We start from the raw sequence: 17228 nt of genomic DNA, 5'->3' as shown, positions 1-17228 counted from the left end.
CAGAGAGGTCTCGCTGCGCTGTCCTTAGACAGCAAACGTGACGAAACTATTGAGGGAAAAACGCTGCGTATATCTTGTTTATCATGACTCTGGTTTTACGTGGCACAATTTACAAACCTTGTTGCTTTGTCATCTTGAAGTGGTCATGTGATTGGCTTACCACGACTACTTTATTCTTCCTCAGTCAAACAGCAGCACTCGTGCCATTGTTTTGCCCCCTGAGCTCCAGGTGTTGTGCCAAAAACTGATCGTCTACCAGAAAGTGATTGCTGTCCGTGGGCAATCTGTAGCATCCAGATTACTTACAGCTACTTACGTGCAACTGATATAAGATGCAGTAAGCTGAACACAGCTTCAACCGTCTGTTTGTTGAAAAATAGTAACGCGAGTGCATTTTCTTGTTAGTAGCCACAGCTGGACTGGCGGTGATTTTTTGTTTTTACGGCCGATGATTATTTATTTCATTTTTTTAGTAACGGTATAAACAATGAAAGGTGTTGGATTGGCCAGATGCTGGCCGATGTGTCAAAATAACTCAGTTGTTTGGTGGTGGCTGTGGCGGAGCTTCCACAGAGGCCAGCAGGTGGATGTTCATAAGGTTAGTTAGTAGAGTTGCCGTCCCGTACAAACGGAATCGTCCCACATTCAGAGAAAATATTACGCGGTAAATGACGTCAGTGCGCACACTGTGTCTGAGGAGGATGTGCGGAAGTGCTTCAGGAAGGTGAACGCACGCAAAGCTACTGGTCCGGACGGGATTCCCGGCCGCGTCCTCAAGTCATGCGCGGCTCAGCTGTCTGGAGTGTTCACGCACATCTTCAACCTTTCCCTCTCTCTGTCTGTAGTCCCAGCCTGCTTCAAAATGGCCACCGTCGTCCCTGTACCCAAATCCTCCACCATCTCCTCATTGAACGACTGGCGACCTGTAGCCCTGACCCCCATCGTAAGCAAATGCTTCGAGAAGCTGGTCAGGGACTTCATCTGCTCTGCACTACCCGACTCACTGGACCCTCTACAATTTGCATACCGCCACAACAGGTCCACCTCTCCCCCCTTCACCCTGCCCCTCCCCAATCAAGACTCAACGACCACCCCCACCCTCCCCAATCCAGACTCAACGACCACCACCACACCTCTCACCCCCCTTTCCTCCTCCCTGAAACTCAGAATACACACTCAGGATGTGAGCCAACTATTCCAGAAACAGAAGCCCAGGAAAGCCCCCGGACCAGACGTTGTCTCACCCTCCTGCCTCAAAACCTGTGCTGAACAGCTGGCTCCCATTTTTACTCGCATCTTCAACACATCCCTGGAGCTGTGTGAAGCTCCCTCCTGCTTCAAACGCTCCACCATCATCCCTGTTCCCAAGAAACCCACCATCACAGGACTGAATGACTACAGACCTGTCGCCTTGACGTCTGTGGTCATGAAATCCTTCGAACGACTGGTGTTAGCCCATCTGAAAGACATTACAGGCCACCAGCTGGACCCTCTGCAGTTTGCCTACCGGGCAAACAGGTCGGTGGATGATGCAGTGAACATGGGGCTGCATTACATCCTGCAACACCTTGACCGCCCGGGAACTTATGCCAGGGTCCTGTTTGTGGACTTTAGTTCGGCTTTTAACACCATTGTGCCTGAACTTCTTTCCTCCAAACTCTCCCAGGTCATCGTGTCACCAGCTACCTGTCTGTGGATCACCAGCTTCCTGACAGACAGAAAGCAACAAGTGAGGCTGGGGGAGATCACCTCTGAAACCCGGTCCCTCAAGGATGTGTCCTCTCACCACTACTGTTCTCCCTCTACACTAACGACTGCACCTCCAAGAACTCGGCTGTCAAACTCCTAAAGTTTGCAGATGACACCACTGTCATTGGCCTCATTCAAGATGGTGATGAGTCTGCATACCGGCAGGAAGTTGAGCAGCTGGTACTCTGGTGCAGTCAGCACAATCTGGAGCTGAACACGCTTAAGACTGTAGAGATGACAGTGGACTTCAGGAGACATCCCTCAACTCTGCTCCCCCTCACCATATCAGACAGCCCTGTGTCAGCTGTGAAGATCTTCAAGTTCCTTGAAGAGGATTGTTAGATTTGTATTGTTGATTGTCATTTATGCTTAGAAATATTTACTTATATATGCTTAGAGTTTTGTAATTAGTTGTAGATTGGTAGAGGTTTTGATCCTTGATAGTCTGCAAACTTTGTGTGTATTAGACAGCACTTTGGGAGCATGAGAGGTCATACCGTGTCTTATTGTTTTATGGTAGGATTAACGTAGTTGCGTCTGTTCTAGTCTAAGTGCTCTTTGTTTAGATGAACTGCAGGACTTCCTCACCGTGTTATCTAGGATGAACCATCTAGGGGGAGGGGGAGGCTACCCTCTTCCTGACCAAGGATGTTTGACCCTTTGATCAGCAGTACACACACACACACACACACACACACACACACACACACACAGGCAAGGTACTCTTTGTTTGTATGTAGACGTCGTATGTTAATGAACCTATGCATATTCATGTAACCTCAATAAAAGGACAGTGTTACGGGAGGACGGACGAGAGCTACTGGGGTCAAGCGAAGGAACGGCGCTCTGTCTGGTTCTCTCCCGTGCACGAGTAACATGAAGAAGTTTGCCTACTTGCGTCTTGCTTGCAGTGTAATTATATTGTCTTAACGTTCCAGCGAATAGGTTTATGCTACAAACCTAACATTAATTGGTCCTTCGATGCCGGAGCCCTGGAATCGCATTCACCGAGGGGAGGAGAGGCACGCTGAAAGACTGACGTCAGCCAGGAAGTTCCTGTGGATTCGCGGTCTGTCTTTTCTCCTCGATGAATGACGGTCGGCGGGATTCGGGCTGATATTACACTCTAAGCAACGCCAAGTAAGTTTAAAGAGGCCGACTCTATAACCGTGTGGTTGTGCAGTCTCCGCCACTGTGTGAGGCGTTGAGAAGTTCGCTACTTTGTGGAGCGATACCCGGGTTCCTTGCTACTTTGTGGAGCAAGAGGTTCCTCGCTACTTTGTGTGGCTAGAGGTGAGTTCTCCGCCACTTTGTGGGGCGTTGAGAAGTTCCGCGGGGTCCAGATTGTGCTGGACGGTAGGCCTATTTTGTGTTGTTGTCATTGTCGTCGTCGTTGTTGTTGTTGTTGTGTGTGAGTGTGTGCAGAGCAGAACATGTGGTCTGTGACACCGACTGTTGTTGTTATCATGGGTTTCTAAGCAACCAAGAGTGAGTCGGAGGGAGACAGACGTTTGTGCTGGACTTTGCTCCTGGCAGCACAAAGTATTTATGTAAAAAAGAGAGAGAGCGACGGCTCCACAGCTGCGCGGGTTCACGCGAGCGCGGTCACGCGGGTTTCACGCGGACCTGAGCCGTGCGGTTAATCGCAGGCTTAAAAATGGAGGAGATTAAAATGTTAGAAGTTTTCAGAAAACACACCAGCCTTGAAGAGCGTGTGGAGAAGGCCAGTCCACATCAGCAGCACTTAAGATATGCTCTGGTGAATGGCTTTCCCCCCACCCCTTGCTGACACAATGTTTATTCTTTAGCTTGCCCTGATCGACAGCAGCCTGTGTGCCAGACCATAGATTTAATTTAGGTGGATAGTTGTTAAAAGTAACCTACATTAAACGTGTGGTTGCTTAAATTCAGTACAATGACATGTGAGGTGAAGTGATATAGGTAAATATTTAAACTAATGAAGTGCATAGAGGCACTTGACCTGTGTGGAAGACTGTCGTCTTATTATGAACCATTGTTGAGATGTAGAGCACACCTGTGAAAACAACTAATATGCTGAACCCTGTATGAAACATCTAAAAGTACATGATGGAGAAGCTGAGTTGAATATGAAAGTGTAAGACTTTGCCACTGTGGGCAGAGCAACTACTGTGTGATGTTGCGTTGCAGTTTTTTTTTTTCTTCTGAGCTGATGAGCAGGCTACACATTATCAGATCGAGAGCTGTCTGAGAACTACTCTAAGAGAGGGAAACAGCACTATGTTAACTGTGATAACTGGAGTGTGCAGCGTTTCCATGAGCAGTTTTCCTGAATCTTGACTCTTGTGTGTGGAGTGTTCATAGCATCAGCATCATGTTTTTGTTTATTTGTTTTGTTGGATTAAAAATAATTAAATAAACTGGTGATCATGCTTATGGATCACCATGGCACATATCTCCAGCCATATGGTTTATTTATGCAGATGAAAAAGTGAGTGTGAATGTGTCTGACGTCACAGTGTTTTTGTGCGCTGTGTAAAAGTAATTGCCTTTGATCGTGAGTGAGAGCGGTGATTCTGCAGATCACCAGCTATTGTAAAGAAGAAGAAAAAAAAGGGTGAAAAAGAGAATGAACTTATATTGTAGATGAAAAAGAAAAATCATAGGAAAAAGGTTTTGTGTTGATCAGCCAAAAACAACTACAATGTCATTTTCTGCTTTTAAGAAAAGACTGTTCACAAAAACACAGAGAGAGAGAGAGATGTGTGTTGATTAAGCAGTGATGATAATAATGAAATGTCTTAGTTTGTCACTTTCAGGTGAAAAGCAGACCTGAATCAATTTTCCACATGCAGCGGTCGGAAGAAAGTTATAGTTTAACATCATTGGAAACATGCAGGCCAAGTTTCTGGCTGACTTATTTACAGTGCCATGTGTTTCTCAACCTCACAAGCGAGCTCACTCCTCCCTGAAGATAAGGAATGCAGCTCCATGATAAAGAGACAGCAGCAAGTCCTGAGCACAAAAAGTCCCAGCAAAGCAGCAGCAATGTGGATAAACAGCAGCAGCAGAAGAAAGCAAACCCATCTTCCTGTCTGATTGGATGAATTCCACGGAGGGGCGAGCAAGATGGCGGTGGCAGCATGTTGAAATGCTCAAAAAGGACTGAGTGACTCGGGCAAGCCACATGCAGCTAGCATGCTGGCTAGCGACATGAAAGAAATGGACCCTTCATGATGCGTTCAACGTGCCAGCGCTGTGGTGGGAAAGGCTCCATCATAAACACGCCCTGCGCCGAGGTTCAGGCCAAGAAGAAGAAGACGATGACTTCCAAGCCCAAGAAGGTCAGCCTCAGCGTGGGCGAGCTGATTGTGAAAGCCGTGGCCGCTTCCAAGGAGCGCAACGGCCTGTCCGTGGCCGCCCTCAAGAAGGCTCTGGCTGCCGGAGGCTACGATGTGGACAAGAACAAGGCCCGTGTCAAGACCGCCATCAAGAGTCTGGTGGCGAAGGGCACTCTGGTGCAGACCAAGGGCACCGGGGCCTCCGGATCCTTCAAGATGAACAGGGTTACTGAGACCAAAGCTAAGACGCCCGCCGCGGCCAAAGCCAAGAAACCGGCAGCAGCTGCTAAGAAGTCGCCCAAGAAGGCAGCAGCAGCACTTCAGCCACTAGCACGAAGTCAACCGCATCAGAGGACAGTAGTGAGAGTGGCTGTGACTTCACTGTGCATGTGAAGAAAACGTTTGAGGAGAACTGAACAGTTGGAGTTTGACATTTGCCACCTGTGGAGTAAAATGGCAAGAAGAGACAGTGGGACACAGGACAAAGCTGAAGGAGAACTGCCGGCTATTGGACTGTTGAAGTGGGAGAGGACAACAGAGTGAGAAGACTAGGTGAGAACACATAGGAATTATTTAATGTGGGAAATCAAAATTTGGGTTAGCAAACCTGGGAAAAACAAAACTGACTGCTTAAGTTGGAAAATTGAGACGGAGTCTGAAACATTGCGAAAATAGAAACATATACAAAATCACACACACACAAGCAGAACATGCATTAACCCTACTAACAATTCCAAACACAAAATGACTCATGAAGACTCATAGCACATTAGTTAAGAAATGATTAAATAATAGCAGAGAAATGTGTAGGAAAGGCAGCTTTAAGAACATGCTCTGCTGGAGATGCAGCTCCACAGACATGCATTAGACCTGCCTAATAACACAAACACCCATGCAATGAAAATTAGCTTGTTATCTTTCATCAGTGTTAAATTAGTGTCAATTTAGCAGACACTTGTTATTAAATACTGAATGTATCCAATGCAAAAAATTGACTCTCCAGGTTGCAGGACAACAGTTTAACTTTTGTGGGAAAAAAGATCCTGGTTTGACCAACCAGTGATCAGACAATAAATTTAGTTGTTAAAATGGTAAATTGGGAGAAGCTTCCTGCTTGATTGAGGCAGCACATGTAATTTACTGTATGAGGGAAATTGTCTTTTGTGATACTATTTTGAACATGCTTTTCTGTCGTCCTGTCAACTTAGTGGGTTAATAGCTGATATGCAAATTAGTTGATCGGTTTTAGATTAATGAAAGGTGACTGAATTCTAGCACGAGTGAATGAGATGTGTTGGAGTTGTTGTGTGTTGAGTGGAGACTCTAAAACACTGAGTTTCCTGCTTTGATGTGCGAGTGAATCCTGTATTTAGATACACAACTCTGAATACGTCAGAACAGACTGTTTTGTGAAGTGCATGACAGCATGTCACATGTTTTATGATGAAGGGAAAAGGAAAATTGAATAAAATAGATCTGTGGCCTAAATGAGTGAAGAGCACAGACCTGGTAATTAAACTCATAGCTAATAAGACATTAGGATTATGTTGTGTGTTGTGCAGCTGATGGTTGATTTGGAGTGAATCTAGCTGATGATTCTTCTTTTGTTGTGAAGTCAAGCCTGCCGATTAGTATGATGGTATGATAAACCATGCTAATGGTATGATTTACCTGAGATGAGGAGTTTGTGTCATGACTTAACAAGGCCTTTTTATTTTGATACTTTCACAGTGCACTGAAAGTTTGGTTTGATAATCTCTGTTATTTTTTATTTTTATCTTTTGAACAGGCACTGATTTTGTTTGTCTATTTTCTTTTCTTTAAGCAGATCTGCACGTCGGGAATTAAAAATGCTACACGTCGTCGAGAAAATTGTGCCAAGTGAGTTCTCCACATTTAAATGGACTCTGGAGAAAGCCACTTATTTGGGACAATTATTAAATGACAGTCCCAGTCCAAAAGGATTCAGCGATGTAATCCAAACTAAAGTTCTTCTTTTTCTTTTTGAAATGACGTCATTTTGCTGAGAGTGGAAACTAAATGCGACGATAGGTTCCACTATCAGCAAAGAAAGAAAGAATGAATGCATGAATGAGTGAGTGAAAGGAAAACAAACTGACTGACTGGTAAAAGCTGACAAAAGCTGACAAGACTTTACTGATGTAACACGACTGTGTGAAGTTGACCCCCGCCTGGCAGGGGTGCAGATGAGTCTGTGTGTGCTTCCCTTTACAGAAGCAGAAAGATGACAGCAACACTCGAGGTTGCGTGATGATTTAACATTTTAAATGCCATTTTCTGTGTCTGTGAATTTACTATGTGTGTGTCATTCACTAGCTTGTGTGCTCACAGAGATATCTGTGACAAAGTATGCATACGCCTGCGCAAGCGCTAACATTTGCATTTTCGTTTTTACAGCATTACGGTTCTTCATGTGTTTGATCATGTGATTTATAGGAATACTGGCTAATGTTTCTCTACTACAAGATTTCTGGGTTTATGTGTGAAGAAAACTGTAGTTACAGGCTATATGTTGATGGAGAAATTAATATAGTTTGAGACATACTGTGATGAGACCAGTGTTACTGTTTCCACAGCGAGTGTTAACTTTATGGTGTTTTATGGCACCTCTAGAATCTGTTGACCTGTGTCTGACCTCCGTCTGACCACAGTCAATGTGTATTGCTAATGTTTGTTTCTTTGAGAATGCTGTAGTAGATTCAGCTGAAGCGGACAAGTGACATGAGTAAAACAAATAAGAGATTACGGTGTTTATGGGATAGTTTATTATGGGCTCATTTGCTGGCCACTTTTGAACCCATAATAATAATAATGAGTGGAGTGACTTTGCTTAAGAGAAGTCACTGATTACATTAATGTTAACAGAGTACATGGGATAATCCATGTCTGAGGTGAATTAGGGTAATAGTTGTAGTCACTTGTCTTGCTGATGTCTTGCTGATGTTGAATGCTTATTACTCTTATGATACGATTGTTTACAGGTATGAAGTTTGATTTCACTTCCAGATTTTGCTTTCCAGGCCGTGATGGTGTGTATGCAGGCTCCTGGGAGAGCCAGGTGTTAAGCAAACTTAATATGCAACGCACGCTAACATCTTTTATTGCAGGGTTACGGAGCTACTCCGGAGGAGGTGCCCTGATGTTGCCTGGGACATGTTCTAGCTAATCTTTTTCTTTAAGACAGGGATCCAGGTTTGGTGAGTTGACGCATGGGAATGTCCATGCGTCAAGAGGTGGAGTGCAAGGATTAACATTAAACAATGTTTACTATTATTGTTGCAGTGATTTGTGTGATTAGCCGTTTTATTTACAAATATTAAACCTATGCAAGTGGTGCATCCATGTTCAGATGAGGCTTTGATGGCCTATAAGTGAAGTTCACTGAACTAAAGAATGTGGTTTGATGATTGTTGACATGCTCTCCAAATAGAAGTTTTTCTTCTTAGCAAGGAAATACAGGTGCAGCAGTAATCTCCTGAGAAATCTTCAGAGGCCCAGTGAGAAGCGTGAACCATTCCAGGCATAGCTGACAGCCAGGCAGTGGTTGAGGTCAAAGGTCAAGCTGGTTGGGGCCCATCATGAGATCAGACCTTGGAGCCACAGCAAGGACCATGAAACTGCCTGCAAAATAGAGGAGAGGATCGTCCACAAGATGGGAGCTGAGGCCAGGAGAGAGGCTTCAGGAGGATCAGAGATCATCTTCAGCACAGCAGACATCACACAGAGAGCTGTGCTACTGAGCTTCCAGGAGATTTTAAATAAAATGAAAGATTCAATATTGACGCTGAGGAAGACAACTAAGGTGTACGACGTGCTCTGCCTTAAACCTTCAGCAGCGTTGGAACATGAAAACTCGTGGGATGAGGGGAGCGTGCCAAGCTCCATCGACAGCGCAGAAGGAGTTCGGGGATGACATCATGATTCTGTGAAAGCACAGGAACCAGAAGCTATGGTGGTGATGACAGCAGTTTCCTATGAACATCACCTAATGCTGTGCCACTATACTGTGCATACGATGACACTCTGAAGGCTGCTGGGATCATAACAGCAGTAAGATGGCGGAACCCAGCACCCTTTCCACAGAGAGCTTTTTCTGCAGAGCGTGGACAATTAAGGAGTCATAAATATCCCCCTCACAAGACGAAGGTCTGAAGTCAGGTGATGGGGGCTGGTAAGAGGCCATAAAACTAGAGTGCTGAGAGGTCTGCAGCTTGGAAATAGCTGAGACCCATGTTGACGAACAACAAAACCAACTGGTATGTTTGAATGTCTATTCTACATACATTTGGACTCTGGTCCTATGGACAGTGATGGAAACAACTGGAAGAGACATTCATGACGCCCTGCAGAGCTTAAACCACTCTGCAGAGAGACATGTGATGTGCACACCCGGAGGAAGCACCACCAAGCTGAGATGTTTTTGAAAATGTTACTTTTTTAGTTTCACTATTACATTAACAATTTCTTTGTTTGCTCGTAAGATGCAGTTTGCCATGAGATGAGCTCAATGAATGGGGTAACTGCTAATACATTTGTTAAACTGTGTACCTTTTCAGTAATTTAGGGTGATTTGACATATGCTGAGTATAAAAAGGTTTGCATTGAAACTGTCAGACATGAGGTATTCATACCTGGGAACTTTTCAGGCATAAAGGTCAAAAAGGGGGGAAATGTTAGATTTGTATTGTTGATTGTCATTTATGCTTAGAAATATTTACTTATATATGCTTAGAGTTTTGTAATTAGTTGTAGATTGGTAGAGGTTTTGATCCTTGATAGTCTGCAAACTTTGTGTGTATTAGACAGCACTTTGGGAGCATGAGAGGTCACCGTGTCTTATTGTTTTATGGTAGGATTAACGTAGCTACATCTGTTCTAGTCTAAGTGCTCTTTGTTTAGATGAACTGCAGGACTTCCTCACCGTGTTATCTAGGATGAACCATCTAGGGTGAGGGGGAGGCTACCCTCTTCCTGACCAAGGATGTTTGACCCTTTGATCAGCAGTACACACACACACACACACACACACACACACACACACACACACACACACACACACACACACACACACAGGCAAGGTACTCTTTGTTTGTATGTAGCCGTCGTATGTTAATGAACCTATGCATATTCATGTAACCTCAATAAAAGGACAGTGTTACGGGAGGACGGACGAGAGCTACTGGGGTCAAGCGAAGGAACGGCGCTCTGTCTGGTTCTCTCCCGTGCACGAGTAACATGAAGAAGTTTGCCTACTTGCGTCTTGCTTGCAGTGTAATTATATTGTCTTAACGTTCCAGCGAATAGGTTTATGCTACAAACCTAACAAGGATGTACTTCCTGAGACAACTGGGGGAGTACAGTCGACACAGGAGCTGCTGATCCAGTTCTACACTGCGGTCATTGAGTCTGTCCTGTGCTCCTCCATCACAGTCTGGTATGGAGCAGCCACTAAACAGGACAGGAGCAGACTGCAGCGGACTGTACGGGCAGCAGAAAGGATCATCGGCGCCCCCCTGCCCTCCATCCAGGATCTGTACCTCTCAAGAACCAGGAAACGGGCAGGGAAAATCATCGCAGACCCCTCACACCCTGCACACAGACTTTTTGATCTGCTGCCCTCTGGCAGACGGTACAGAAGCCTGCAGACCAGGACCACCCGACACAGGAACAGTTTCTTTCCCCTCGCCATCTCCCTCCTTAACAGTTGACCTGTCACACTGCTTCCACTGCCAGACTGCAACTGCACCTTATGTACATTCTGTAGTATTCATTCCACCTCATTCATTTCTGTATTTTATGTATATAAGTTTAGATTCGTTATTTATAGTTGGTTTACACAGCTTTGTGTACGTATGTGTAATGTGTATATATAGACACGTGTGTGTCTGTGTGTGTGCGTGTGCGCGTGTGCGTGCGTGTGTGTGTGTGTGTGTGTGTGTGTGTGTGTGTGTGTGTGTGTGTGTGTGTGTGTGTGTGTGTGATTTACATTGCTGTGCTTGAGAGCCACCATCTACCGGAACCAAATTCCCTGTATGTGTCTGCACATATACTTGGCCAATAAACACGATTCTGATTCTGATTCTGATTCTGATGATGCCATAGCCCTGACACTACACACTGCCCTGTCACACCTGGAGAAGAGAGACACGTATGTGAGAATGCTGTTTGTAGATTACAGCTCAGCATTCAATACCATCGTTCCCTCGAAGCTGGACAGGAAACTGCAGGATCTAGGACTGAGCAGCTCCCTCTGCAGCTGGATCCTTAGCTTCCTGTCTGACAGACGCCAGGTGGTCAGACTGGGCAGCATCACCTCATCCCCCATCACACTGAACACTGGTGCTCCACAGGGGTGTGTACTGAGCCCTCTCCTGTACTCACTCTACAGCTACGACTGCACAGCCACTAACAACTCCAACATCATTGTGAAGTTTGCGGACGACACTACAGTGGTGGGTCTTATCACCAACGGTGATGAGACGGCTTACAGGGAGGAGGTCAGCGCCCTGACCCACTGGTGTCAAGACAACCATCTCACCCTCAACGTCGCAAAGACAAAGGAGTTGATAGCGGACTTCCGGAGGTGCAGAGAAGTACACACCCCCATCACCATCAACGGCGCTGCTGTGGAGAGAGTGAGCAGCTTCCGGTTCCTTGGCGTACACCTGGCTGAGGATCTTACGTGGTCAGTACACACAAACAAAACAGTGAAGAAGGCGCAGCAGCGCCTCTTCTTTCTCAGGAGACTGAAAAGATTCGGCATGAGCCCCCGCATCCTCAGGACCTTCTATCACTGTGCCATTGAGAGCATCCTCACTGGATGCATCACCACCTGGTATGGCAACAGCACCGCTTACAACCGTAAAGCTCTCCAGAGAGTAGTGCGGTGCTCTGAACGGATAATTGGAGGTGAGCTTCCCTCCCTCCAAGACATCTACAGGAAGCGGTGCCTGAGGAAAGCGGGGAGGATCATCAAGGACTCCAGTCACCCCAGCCATAAACTGTTCAGACTGCTTCCATCAGGAAGGAGGTTCTGCAGCATCCGGTCCCGTACCAGCAGACTGAGAGACAGCTTCTTCCATCAGGCCATCAGACTGCTGAACACGTCATAGACACCTCAGCTTCACTACTGGAACTTCAACATTATGCACTCCATACTGTATATAAATGCCACTTGTTTTGCACATGTCCAACTACCAACCTCTGTATATTTTATGTATTTTATCTTATTGTTTACTCTATTTAATTTGTAAAATATGTACATACGCACGCACACACACACACACACACACACACACACACACACACACACACACACACACACACACACACACACACACACACACACATATGTACACACACGTAGAAAAACACATTTAGTATACACATTCATATTGTACATATATTTATTCATATAATTCTCAGATTTAGCCATTCTTATATTTTGCTTGTTCTTATGGTATTGTATTTTTGCACACCTCTGTTGCTTGTGAAGATCGCACACAAGAATTTCACTCACATGTAGTGTACCAGTGTACCTGCACATGTGATGTGACTATAAAAGTCATTTGATTTGATTTGAAAAGGAACACAGTTTGTCCCGGACTTCAGCTTGAATGAAAAAAGAAACAAATGTAACCCTCGTAAGATTTACAGCAATCAGAAGTACAGGGTTCTTTGAATGCATCGTAGTTCTCGTCTGATAGTTTAATTCCCGGGCTTGCCCTGAAGGCATCACCTGCATCTCGGTGCGCGTGAAGGTGTGGTGTAGAAGAACAAAGACGGCAAGGAAAACCTCCATGCTGCCGCGGAGCACGGTTTTTCCCAGTTGAAAGAGAGAAAAGAGGTTCAATTAATATTTGTGAGAGAGCTGTCGTTAGCGGTGAACCAAAGACGGGTACCTACCTCGAAGGAGTCGGAGTGTTTCTTCGAGCCTTTTGAACTATTCTGGTGAGTTAGCCTAGCTCACATAGCACCGCTATTGCAGTTCAATGCACTGAAAAAAACAACTAACCAGTCAGAATAGTAGTAAATGTGTTTAATTATGTTTAAGATGTGTTTTCATAGTATTGCAATGTTGTGACAGTTTTGTTTATTATGAGTGTTTAGTGTTTTTTCCTTTCTTGAGCCTGCTAGTTCAGCCGCGGCCAGCTAAGTGGTTATGCGATTAGGGTTGCCAACCGTCCCTTAAAAAACGGAATCGTCCCGTATTTAGAAACAAAAGTACACGTCCCGTATTGAGCTAATAAGGGACACACTTTGTCCCGTAATACAGTGAGAATCAAAAGTAGTCTATAAATGTTAATGGAATTAACGCTTTGTTTGAAAACATAATTCCCAGCCCCTCTCCTGCTTTGTGACCAATGAGCTGACAGCACACTTATGACAATTCGAGTATCACAATTCAGATTACCGCTCATCTCATTGGTCGAGGAAAGGTCGCTTAGGGAGAAAATACCGGAAGACAACAGGTGACCACAACAAGAAGCATGGCCAACAGGGAAACAAACGCCGACACTGCGGTGCAAGTCTCGGACGACAGTACACCTAATGCTGGGCAAACACTGTGCGATTTTTTCAGTCACGTTATTCAGCTCCTGCTCAAACTGCACGATTGACTCGCAGGGGTTAGAAGTTGGTAGGTCACGATGCAGGTCTCACACTTTTTCCATAGGCATGCTTCTAGTGGTGGCACATGAAGAACATGAGGGGCGTGAAAGCTCGGGGAACCCTTAACCAATTTCTTGTCCACCAGGCCACGGCAGAAGCAGATATGGTATGTAAACACTGTTTGTTGTTTAAACCCTCTGGTTAAGGTTAATATGGGCATGTGCAGTGAATATCAGCTCTATGTGGCCAGAAGTGTGATAATATAATTTATTTTGTGTAATAAACAACTGCAAGGATGGATGATTACAACAAATAGATCACTAATACATAAAAGTAATACATAGATGAATAATGATGATGAGTTATGATGCGTAATCATGGGAACAAGCGGGTTTACAAACAGGAGCAGCTGATTAGCATCAGAAAAGCTGAAATAATACCTCAACTGAAGCTAATTGTACTAAATGCACTATATGTGCACTGTTACAAGAATATTTTTGTTCTATTGTTTTATATTAATTTATATAATTTTAAGTTAAGCAGGACAGAGTTCTTTTAAAGAAAGATTTACTTATATTCTCAAAAGTTAAGCATGACAGGCTTCTGTTTAAGAAAGAGACCTGTTTTACTGTGTTAATGTTGTCATTTTGAGCTAAAAATAAACGGCTAAATGATCATTTGTTTCCCATATGGTCATATAACAAAGAATATGCATCTGCTTAAATCAAATTCAAGTCAAATGGTTAAAAAATAATTTCACACACAAAAAAAAGAGCTACAAAATTCACCACACTGGGAAGGGTGAACTGGGTTGCCACGAGGTGTCCCTTATTTATTTTTCAGGGAGTTGGCAACCCTAGTACAGGCTGACATTAGCTGGATGCTAACTTCAGTTCATATATAGATGTGTTGAACATCACATCAGAGATGTTTTCTTTATATTCTGTTAGTCAAGTCAGTCAAGTCAAGTTTATTTATAGAGCACATTTAAAAACAACCAAGGCTGACCAAAGTGCTGTACAGTAAATACAGATAAAAATACAATAGAACACAATTTCGTAAAACACCTCGCTGATCAAATAAAAAATAAATAAACAAATAAATTAAACCTTTCTAAAAGCCAATGAAAAGAGGTGAGTTTTAAGAGCAGTTTTAAAAGTTTCTAGGCTTTTGGAGAATCTGACGTGAGGAGGTAAACTGTTCCACAGTCTGGGTGCAGCCACAGCAAACGCCCTCTCTCCCTTTGTCTTTAATTTATACCTGGGAACATCTAAAAGCATCAGATTGGCTGACCTCAAAGATCTCCTGGGGCGATAAGTACTAAAGAGTTCTGACAGGTAAGAAGGTGCAGTGCCATTTAAAACCTTAAAAGCCAGCAGTAAGATTTTAAAATCAATCCTAAAAGCAACTGGGAGCCAGTGGAGAGAGCAGAGAACCGGAGTGATGTGGTCTCTTTTTTTTGAACCGGTCAACAGGCGAGCGGCAGCGTTCTGCACCAGTTGAAGGCGATGTAGACAGGAACGATCTAGGCCAGAGGGAATTACAGTAGTCCAGCCGTGAAGTAATAAAAGCATGGACCACTCTTTCTAGATTGTTCCTGCAAAGGTAAGACTTGACTTTGGCTAAAATCCGTAAATGATAAAAAGATCCCTTAACTACAGAGCTGATTTGTTTATCAAGTTTAAAAGCATTGTCAAAAATAACTCCAAGACTCTTAATGGAAGAAGTGCAATCGGAGGTTAGGGGTCCCAAAAAGTCAAGAGAGAAGTTGGGATCTTTAGGAAGCCCAAACACAATGACTTCAGTTTTGCTTTCATTAAGGTGTAAGAAGTTAAGAGTCATCCAAGTCTTAATGTCAGACAAGCAGGAGAGTTGATGTTTTGAAATATTTCAAAGTGTCTCCAAGTTAAATGTTGAACCTTTAATATAGCGACACTTAGAGCTCTGAAGCCGTTTTCTCTCGTTTACAATTCAACCAATAAGTTACTGAGTAAGTTAATTTATCTGTAATTAAAGTCATCAACACTTAAAGCTTTATGTGAAATATTTGTTTTTCAAATCCATCATACAAAAAATTAAATACAACTTCCATGTAAAATGCAAAACTAAATATACATGACTCACATAACACAATTAACATTTAATGTCTTTCTGTCACTTTCACATACACAGAGGTTTAAAAATGTCCTTCTGATGTTCCAGCTGATCAGAACCTTTAAAATTCTTATTAATCAAATATATTTTTTTCTGAACTTTTTGAAACAAGACCAAGAACTGTAGTTTTAGGACCAACAGACTGATGAATAAACCAAGTAAAGCAAAGTAAAGACAAGCTGCACTTTGACTTTTATTAGAACAATTTGCTGGAACTACAGAGTAATGAAGTACTTCAAGGTTTTGTGTGGATGACTTCCAACCTTACTGTACAGCACAGAGCACAGAGGGACAATATATGTAATCAATATATGATGCAGAATGAACAAGTAAAGACTGTAAGCTGAGTCTGAGGCTCATGCAGGACATTTCATAGTTGGATTATTCAAACATTTACATCAAAGCACCAAACTCATTTCTCACAGATGAAGGTCTTTGAGTCAGAATAATATGACCGTCTCCATTTCCTATTATCGTCACAGCAGACTCCACGGTATCCAGAATAAGGATCTGACCATCCTGTTCCCCAGAACCTGTCAGAGAGATCAAATCTGATAAGAAACTGGACTAAACTCATAACTATTGTCACATTCATATAAATATGCGTCTCTTTTGGAATATTTCCAATATTTGCTGTATTTCTTTCCCAGGTTTCTCGCCCACTTTCCCTCCTTTAGACTTTTCTCTGAGAATCATCATGCACACTAAAACAGCTTTCAAGCTTTGATGAATATGAAATCTTCCTGCTGTAAAAATGGAGAATAAAAAGAAGTCAGAGCTGACTTTCTGCTGTTTGAAACTGTTTTGTCAGCTGTTTACAGACATCACTTTGAAATGTGTGTCTATCAGGTCATATTTACTGAAGCTTCTTCCTTCATATGTTCTGAAGTTTTACAAACACCAAAGAAGAAGAGACAGGAATTCTCTGAAACACTTTTTGTTCTGTGAGAAAAGAAACATTACAGCACAAAAACATGAAGACAAATTGAACAAAGTGAAATGTGTCGGTCGCTGCTTTGAACATGTTTCAATCCTGATTCCTTCAAACTGACTTGTTGTAACTGAACGTCATCACAGACTGCAGATGAAGAGAGTTCAAGCACAGCTGTTCATTCAAAGGAGGATTTCTGCTTTTCTTTACATTCAGTTTGTGGGGCTGTTGGAAAATAGCTCAGCTCATGTATTGCTGATCTATCTTCCAAAACATCCATGTTTCACTTCTAAATAATAACTCTGGAATAGAAACAAACTAATGTCTCACGTTTCTGTCAGCACTGATCCGTCCACCCATTCCCATTCATATCCTCCTGATGTCCATTTAGCTTCCAGACCAATCCAAGAGTGTCCTCTGAAATTACTGACAAATTCCTGTTT

The 17228-nt window shown here is 43.5% G+C and overlaps 1 pseudogene; it reads left to right on the top strand.

Annotated features, from left to right (window-relative positions):
* Positions 1 to 3642: 3642 nt before the first annotated feature.
* On the top strand, positions 3643 to 8016 carry LOC143414583 (histone H1 pseudogene; annotated as a pseudogene).
* The last annotated feature ends 9212 nt before the right edge of the window (positions 8017 to 17228 follow it).

This window comes from Maylandia zebra, linkage group LG22 (genome assembly GCF_041146795.1).
Source record: "Maylandia zebra isolate NMK-2024a linkage group LG22, Mzebra_GT3a, whole genome shotgun sequence".
NCBI classification, from domain to species: Eukaryota; Metazoa; Chordata; class Actinopteri; order Cichliformes; family Cichlidae; genus Maylandia; species Maylandia zebra.
The sequence above is the reverse complement of the archived record's forward strand: the minus strand, read 5'-3'. Positions and strand labels throughout refer to the sequence as shown.